Source organism: Leopardus geoffroyi, chromosome A2, assembly GCF_018350155.1.
Source record: "Leopardus geoffroyi isolate Oge1 chromosome A2, O.geoffroyi_Oge1_pat1.0, whole genome shotgun sequence".
Lineage (NCBI taxonomy): Eukaryota > Metazoa > Chordata > Mammalia > Carnivora > Felidae > Leopardus > Leopardus geoffroyi.
This window is the reverse complement of record NC_059331.1, coordinates 8,913,922-8,923,141: the sequence shown is the minus strand read 5'-3', so window position 1 is coordinate 8,923,141 and position 9,220 is coordinate 8,913,922.

Genomic DNA, 9,220 nt, shown 5'->3' with positions numbered 1-9,220 from the left:
CTGCCCCTGCCGCGGCCCTGATTGGACCGCTCGCAAGGACCCGCCCCTCCGCTCCTGAGTGACAACAGGGCAGCAGGTCCGATTGCTTGCGAAAACCAGTCTTTTAGGTGGTCGGGAACCCGTCCCCTCCTGGGACGTTTGCTTTTAAACAAAACTTGGTCCTGGCCCTAGGGGGACCGTGGCGTCTTCCTGCAGCTCCTTGTAAACGTGGGGACACAGGCGTCCAGAGTCCGTTCCGGTGGAGCGACTCCCTTGTTCAGAGGAAGAGGGGCCAGGCCAGGCGGGGTTTACACGCAGGGTCTGAGGTCCTCCCTGGGTCGGGGGCATTGGCATGAGGCTGCGAACCTACTCATGGACCTGTGACCCTTTGTTTACAAAAACACTTTAAAAATGACCTCACGGGGGAAAAATCAAATCAAATCAAATAATAAAAATGACCTCACGGGCGCCTTAGTGGCTCAGTCGGTTAAGCATCAGACTCTTGATCTTGGCTCAGGTCATGATCTCGAGGTTCCTGAGTTTGAGATCGGTGTCAGCTCTGTGGCACTGCACTGACAGTGTGGTTTTGGGGATTTTCTCTTTCTCCCTCTCTCTCCTCCCACTAGCTCTCTCCCAAAATAAATAAATAAATTTTTAAAAAATGACCTCACCGTATGCAATAAAGACTGGTTCCATGATCTTTAACCGTTGACAACATTGAGGCTTCTACCCGTCCCTTCTCCACCTGCATGTATGTGGTACTTCAGCTAGAGAACCCTATGCCTTCTCAAGCGTTTGAGTTTTTTTGCTTTAAAATTTATACTTTTAGGGGCGCCTGGGTGGCGCAGTCGGTTAAGTGTCCGACTTCAGCCAGGTCACGATCTCGCGGTCCGTGAGTTCGAGCCCCGCGTCAGGCTCTGGGCTGATGGCTCAGAGCCTGGAGCCTGTTTCCGGTTCTGGTCTCCCTCCCTCTCTGCCCCTCCCCCGTTCATGCTCTGTCTCTCTCTGTCCCAAAAATAAATAAACGTTGAAAAAAAAATTTTTTTTTAATTTATACTTTTAGGGGCGCCTGGGCGGCGCAGTCGGTTAAGCGACCAACTTCGGCTCAGGTCATGATCTCACCGCTCATGAGGTCAAGACCCACGTCAGGCTCTGTACTGACGAGCCTGCTTTGGATTCTGTGTCTCCCTCGCTCTCTGCTCCTTCCCCACTCTTGCTCTCTCTCTCTCTCTCAAAAATAAATAAACATTAAATTTTTTTTTTAATTTGTACTTTTAATTGTGGTAGCCTACACATTCTATAAAATTTCTATTTTAGGCATATAGCTCAGTAGTGAGAATTACCGTGACATTGGGAAGTCCATCTCAGAACTGGAATAAATGCCTAAATTTTGAGATCACTCCTTCATTACCAAATGCCGTCTTCCTCTCTCCAATTCACATTATTTTCAACTATTTGTCCTCCACGGTGTATTTCAAACAGACTCAAAGTTTTAATTGCACAGAAAAACAACCTGGAATATCCTGTATAAAACCCACGTGCCTCACCGCTAAGCATATTTCCTGGGCACAAACGTCCTATGTGAAGGCTTTTAGTAGAGTTTCCCCTTTGAAAATTTCTGGGTGATCTGTCCTGTTGGCGCCGACCCGTGCTGGGTTTGGGCACCTTAAAATGATGTACTCGTTTATTTCTCTTTTTCCAATAGGGTAAAATTTATTTAATTAGTAGAGCTTGAAAGAAAGTACCAAATATTTCCAAGGAGGTAAGAAAGTGGTAAGTTTCAGGAAAAAAATCAGATATTCCAGTATTACATCCCATTTGTTAATAATTTTGATTTCAGTTTTTCTTCCCCTGGGAGTGCGTTGTAAGTTTCTGAGGCCTGCTCATTAATTTTGGGTGATTTCAAATCTGCTTAGACTGGCAGAGAGGAAGTATCCAAGCAGGACTGATTATTTGCAAAACAATGTCTTGCCATGAAAACAATAATTAGTTGACATCTTTCTTTCCCCCCAAAGGAATAGATATATGGGATTTTCTGGTCGAACTAGTAAATACGCATTACAGTTTCTTCCCTCCTTACCACATAAACACAGAGTTTGAGTGATTTTGTGCAAACATTGAGTTTGAGTGATGTTGGTTTGTGTCGTATAGCATATAACGGTGGTCCTGGGACGCCTGGGTGGCTCAGTCGTTAAGCGTCTGACTTCAGCTCAGGTCATGATCTCACAGTCCATGGGTTTGAGCCCCATGTCAGGCTCTGTGCTGACAGCACAGAGCCTGGAGCCTGCCTCAGATTCTGTGTCTGCCTCTCTCTCTACCCCTCCCCTCCCCCACTCATGGTCTGTCTCACTCTCAAAAATAAATAAACATTAAAAAAAAATTAAACAATGACAACAACATATAATGGTGGTCCCAAGCAACCCCAGGGGGCATAGAGGCATGTGACTCAGGTCAATGACCTGAGTAAGACTGTTTGAGTTGCTGCTTTGAATTCTCCTTCAATTCCCAAAATAGAATTGGTGGATCAGAGGATAATTCAGTTTGTAGTTTTTTGAGGAATTGTCATGTTGTTTTATATACCATCAACACGATTTTATATTCTCAGCCGTAGTACAACAAGGGTTTCAAAGAGTATTTTCGTTTTCCTGATAGTATCATTTAAGGACAAAAGTCACTAATTTGATGAAGTCTCTTGTTTTTTTCCATTCTTGCCCTCAGTGTCTTATCTACGAATTCTTTACCAAATACAAGTCTAGAATGGTTTCCTATGTTTATGTAAGTGTGTTATCATTTTCATTTAGGCCTTTATCCTTTCCGGTAAAGTATTGTATGTGACATCCTGTAAGAATAAAACCTCTTTCTTTTGCTTACGGCTATCCAGTTGGCTTAGCACAAATTTATGAGAAGAATATTCTTGCCCTATTCTTGGCTTCCGCCACCCCCCGCCCACAAGAAATCAGGTGACTATAGATATATAGGTTTATTTCTCAAATCTAAATCTATTCCACAGATCTATAGGTCTACCCTTATGTCAGTATCACACTCTCTTGATTACTACTGCATATCTCAAAGTTGTGACCTTAAGAAATGTTAGCCCTACCATTTTGCTTTTCTTTTTCGAGACTGCTTTGGTTATTCTGGTTCCCTTGCAACTCCATATAATTTTAAAAACCAGGTTGCCAATTTATATAAAGGAATGAAGTGGGATCATGACAGGTATGGTGTTGAGTCTCTAGACCATTTTGGGGGCGAGTGCCATTTCAAAATGTTAAGTATTCTGATCCACTTTCCCATTTATTTACACGTTTAGTAATGTCTTTCCCCCACGTTTTATAGCTTTTTGAGTATTCACTGTGTACTTCTTTTGCTAAATTATCCCTAAATATTTTATTCCTTTTGATTTCATTGTAAATGCCTTTCCTAATTTCATTATCAGATTGTTCCTTACAAGGGTATAACACTACAATTGATTTTTACATATTGATCTTGTATCCAAGCAATTTGCTGAACTCAGTGATCAGTTTTAAGAGTATTTTTTTAATGTTTTTTTTTTTTTTTGTATTTTTAAAGTTTTCTAAAGATAAGGTATCTCAGTGGGAGGTAGAGATGCCATTACATCTTCCTAACCAATCTTAATGCGTTTTGTCTTTTTATGGATAACAGCTTTGGCTAATATGGCCAGTACACCCCCAAATATAAGTGGCAAGAAAAGATATCCTTGTTTTGTTCCTTACTTCAGGGGAAAGCATCCAGTCTTTCACCACTAAAAATAATTTTAGTTTGGGGTTTTCACAGATGTTCATAAGGAGGCTAGTTAATTTCCTTCTATTCCTGGTATGCTGAGTGCTTTAATCATAAAAGCATATTGCATTTTGCCACTTATTTTCTCTGAGGCTAATGAGATCTTGCCATTTTGCATTTTACTCTATTGATATCATTCATTATTACACTAATGGATTTTGAGATATTAACCCAAGCTTTCATCCCTGGAATATATCCTACTTGGTCACGGTACAGAATTTTACATATTGCTGGATCAGATTTGTGGGTTCACATAATGAGTGTGAAGTGTTCTCCTCATTTTTTTTTTAATGTTTATTTTTGAGAGAGAGGGAGAGAGAGAGAGAGAAAACAAGAAAGTGAGGGAAGGGCAGAGAGAGAGGGAGACACAGAAACTGAAGCAGACTCTAGGCTCCGAGCCTTCAGCAAAGAGCCCTATGTGGGGCTCAAACTTGTGACCCAGGAGATCACAACCTGAGCTGAAGTCCAACGCTTAACCAACTGAACCACCCATGCACCCCGTCTACTTATGCACTTCTGGTAGGAATATAAATGCATGCCGCCATTGTGGAAAACAGTATGGTAGTTTTTAAAAAATTACAGAGTGTTATTGTATGAGCCAACAATTCCACTTTGAGTGGATAACCAAAAGAATTCAAAATATGGACTCAAACAGATATTTGTTCATCTGTGTTCACAGGAGCATGATTTACAGTGGCCTTAAGGTGGAAGAAACCCAAGCGTCCATCAACAGACGAATGGATCAACAAAATTTGGTAGACACATACAAGCAGAATATTATTCAGCTTTAAAAAGAAATGGGGGCGCCTGGGTGGCTCGGTTAAGCATCCGACTTTGGCTCAGGTCACCATCTTGCAGTCTGTGAGTTCAAGCCCTGCCACGATGGCTCAGAGCTGTGCTGACAGCTCAGAGCCTGGAAGCTGCTTCGGGTTCCGTGTCTCGTCTTTCTCTGCCCCTCCCCCACGCCTGCTCTGTCTCTCAAAAATGAATAAATGTTGGGGTGCCTGGGTGGCGCAGTCGGTTAAGCGTCCGACTTCAGCCAGGTCACGATCTCGCGGTCCGTGAGTTCGAGCCCCGCGTCGGGCTCTGGGCTGATGGCTCGGAGCCTGGAGCCTGTTTCCGATTCTGTGTCTCCCTCTCTCTCTGCCCCTCCCCCGTTCATCCTCTGTCTCTCTCTGCCCCAAAAATAAATAAACGTTGAAAAAAAAAAAATAAAAAAAAAATTTTTTTTTTAAAGAACTGCAATTCTGACACATGCTACAGCATGGGTGAACCTTGAGGACATTACGCTAGGCGAAACATGCCAGTCAAAAAAAAAGAAAAACTGTATTATTCCACTTAGATGAAGTGCCTAATAAAATTCATAGAGTCGGAGCAAAGTATGGTAGCTGTCAGGGGTTTGGGGCACAGGACAATGGGGATTTGTTGTTTACTATGTATACAGTTTCAGTTTTGCAAGATGATTTGCAAGTTCTGGAGACTGGTTTCACAGGGTAGTTCACGCTAGTAAACTACTTAAAAATGGATTAAAAAAATGGGGTGCCTGGGTGGCTCGGGAGGTTAAGCATCTAACTTCCACTCAGGTCATGCACAGTTTGTGAGTTTCAGCCCCACATGGGGCTCTGTGCTGACAGCTCAGAGCCTGGAGCCTGCTTTAGATTCTGTGTCTCCTCTCTTTCTGCCCTTCCTCTGTTCACACTCTGTCTGTCTCTCTCTCAAAAACTAAATAAACATTTAAAAAAATTTGTAATGGATAAAATGTAACTAAACACAGAATCCACAGGAAGAAATTTTTGCAAATAATATAACTGAAAAGTGCTCGTATTAAGAATATATAGGGGTGCCTTGGTGGCTCAGTCGGTTAAGCGTCCAACTGTTGTTGGTTTTGGCTCAGATCATGATCATGAGGTTCATGGGATCTAGCCCTGAGTAGGGCTCTATGCTGATGGCACAAAGCTTGCTTGGGATTCTCTCTCTCCTCTCTCTCTGCCTCTTCCCCCTACTCACGCATGCACTCTCTCTCTCAAAATAAAAAATAAACATTAAAAAATAAAATTGCAGTAAAATCTACATTAAAAATATTTGAGAGAGAACACAAGCAGAAGAGGGGTGGAGAGAGAGAATCTGAAGCAGGCTTCAACCCAGTGCAGGACCCGAGATGGGGCTTAATCTCATGACTGTGAGGTTATGACCTGAGCTGAAATCAAGAGTTGCACGCTTAACCGACTGAGCCACCCGGGCGCTCCCATAAATAAAATGTTGAAAGTAAAAAAGAATACATAAAGAAATCCTACAATTCAAATAATCTACATTTAAAAAGTCAAGGGATGGGGGCGCCTGGGTGGCACAGTCGGTTAAGCGTCCGACTTCAGCCAGGTCACGATCTCGCGGTCCGGGAGTTCGAGCCCCGCGTCAGGCTTTGGGCTGATGGCTCAGAGCCTGGAGCCTGCTTCCGATTCTGTGTCTCCCTCTCTCTCTGCCCCTCCCCGTTCATGCTCTGTCTCTCTCTGTCCCAAAAATAAATAAACGTTGAAAAAAAAAATTAAAAAAAAAAAATAAAAAGTCAAGGGATGTAGGAACACCTGGCTGGCTCAATTGGTACAGCATGCAACGCTTGATCTCAGGGTCATGAATTTGAGCCCCATGTTGGGTGTAGAGATTACATAGAAATAAACTCTGGGGAGCCTGGGTGGCTCAGTCTTGATCTCATGATTTCTTGGGCTTGAGCCCTGCATCAGGCTCTGTGCTGACAATGGGGAGCCTGCTTGGGATTCTCTCTCTCCCTCTCTCTTTGTCCCTCCCCCAGGGACACTTAAGCGGTCTCTGTCTCTCTCAAAATAAATAAATAAACTTAAACACATTTTTTAAAAAAAAGAATGAAAATCTCTAAAAATTTTTTAAAATGAAAAGTCAAGGGACGTGCATAGATATTTTCCAAGAAAGATTTACAAATGGCCAAGAGCACACAGAATGGGGGAAGGTGGTCAAAAGGTACAAACTTCCTGTTATAAAATAAATAAGTCACGGGGATGTAATGTACAGCATGGTGACTATAATATAGTTCATAGTACTGTATTATATATTTAAAGTTTGGTGAGAGAGTAGATCTTAAATGTTCTCATTGCAGGAAAATAATTGTAACTACACACGTGATGATGAATGTTAACTATACTTTTTGGTAGTGGTCATTTCTCAATATATACAAATATTAAATCACTGTGTTGTATGCCTGGCACTAATATAATAAGTCAATTGTATCTCAATTAAAAAAAATTTTTTTTGATGTTTATGAGAGACAGAGAGAGAGAGAGAGAGGGACAGAGTGTGAGCGGGGAGGGGCAGAGGGAGAAGGAGACACAGAATCTGAAGCAGGCTTCAGCCTCTGAGCTGTCAGCACAAAGCCCGATGTGGGGCTCAAACTCATGGACCGCGAGATCATGACCTGAGCTGAAGTCGGACTCGGACGCTTAACTGACTGAGCCACCCAGGCGCCCCAATTGTATCTCAGTTTTTAAAAAGAATGAAGTATTGATACATTCTGCAACACGGCATTCCCTGAGAAAATTATATCAAGTGATTGAAGTCAAACACAATGACGACATATTATATAATCCCATTCCTATGGAAGTCAACAAATATGGAATTTTACACAGACAGGAAATAAGTTAATGGTTGTCGAGGGCTGACACTTGAAGGAGCTAAGTAGGAAGATAGGACAGTGGTAAGTAAAGGGTATAGAGTTTTCTTTTTAAGAGATAAATATGTCCTGAAATGAACTGTGGTGATGATTGCATGCATCTATGTAGGTACTGGAAACTGGTGAGATGTAAAAATGAAAGGGGTCTATGGTTATAGTATGTGAATTGGATCTAAAGAAAGTTGTTCAACTCTTCAACAAATGTTGGGAAAGTGTTGGGAAAACTGGACAGACACATGCAAAAGAATGAAACTGGACCACTTCCTTTCACCAAACACAAAAACAAGCTCAAAATGTATTAAAGACCTAAATGTGAGACCTGAAACCAAAAACATCCTTGAAGAGAGCATAAGCAGTAATCTCTCTGACATCAGCCATAGCAACATATTTCTAGTTTTGTCTCCTGAGGCAAGGGAAATAAAAGCAAAAATAAGCTATTGGGACTACAACAAAATAAAATTTCTGCACAGCAAAAGAAACAACAGAATTAAAAGGCAGCCTACTGAGTAGAAGGTATTTGTAGACGACATATCTGGTAAAGTTTTAGTATGCAAAATACATAAAGAACTGACACAGCTCAATACCCCCAAAATAATGCAATTAAAAATGAGCAAAAGACATGAACAGGCATTTCTCCTAAGAAGACATTCAGGTGGCCAACAGACACATGAAAAGATGCTCAACATCATTCATCATCAGGGAAATGAAAATCAAAACTACAATGAGATATCACTTCACACCTGTCAGAATGGCTAAAATCAGGGGCGCCTGGGTGGCTCAGTCGGTTGAGCCTCTGACTTCAGCTCAGGTCACGATCTCGCGGTCCGTGAGTTCGAGCCCCACATCAGGCTTTGGGCTGATGGCTCAGAGCCTGGAACCTGCTTCCGATTCTGTGTCTCCCTCTCTCTCTGCCCCTCCCCCGTTCATGCTCTGTCTCTCTCTGTCTCAAAAATAAATAAATGTTAAAAAAAAAAAAAGAATGGCTAAAATCAAAAACGCAAGAAACAGCAAGTGTTGGGAAGAATTTGGAGAAAAAGGAACCCTCTTGAGCGGTTGGTAGGAATGCAAACTGGTGCAGCGACTGGGGAAAGCAGTATGGAGGTTCCTCAAAAAATTAAAAATAGAACTACCCTATGACCCAGGACTCACACTATTGGGTATTCATCCCCCCCAAAATACAGAAACACTAATTCAAATGAGTAAAAGCACCCCTATCTTTAGGCAGCATTATTCAAATAGCAAAACTATGGAACTAGCCCAAGCAGCCATTGATAGATGAATGGGTAAACAAAAAGTGATGTCTATCTATATCTATAATGGAGTATTACTCAGCCATTAAAAAAGAATGAAACATTGCCATTTGCAACAACATGGGTGGAGCTCGAGAGTATAATGCTAAGTGAAATAAGTCAGTCAGAGAAAGACGAATACCATATGATTTCATTCATATGTGGAATTTAACAGACAAAACAAGCAGAGGGGAAAGAGAGAGAGAGAGAAGCCAACCAAGAAACAGACTCTTAAGTATAAAGAATTAATTGATAATTATCAGAGGTGAGGTGGGTGGAGGAATGGGGTAAATAAGGGATAGGGATAAAAGAGTACATTTATCATGATAAAAAATAACATAAAATGATTTTTTTTTATTTTTTTATTTTTTCATTCTCATATCCAATTTTTTGTCTGGACAATGACAAACATGCACATTTTAAATATTTGGTGTATGTAAAAATAAAATGATTT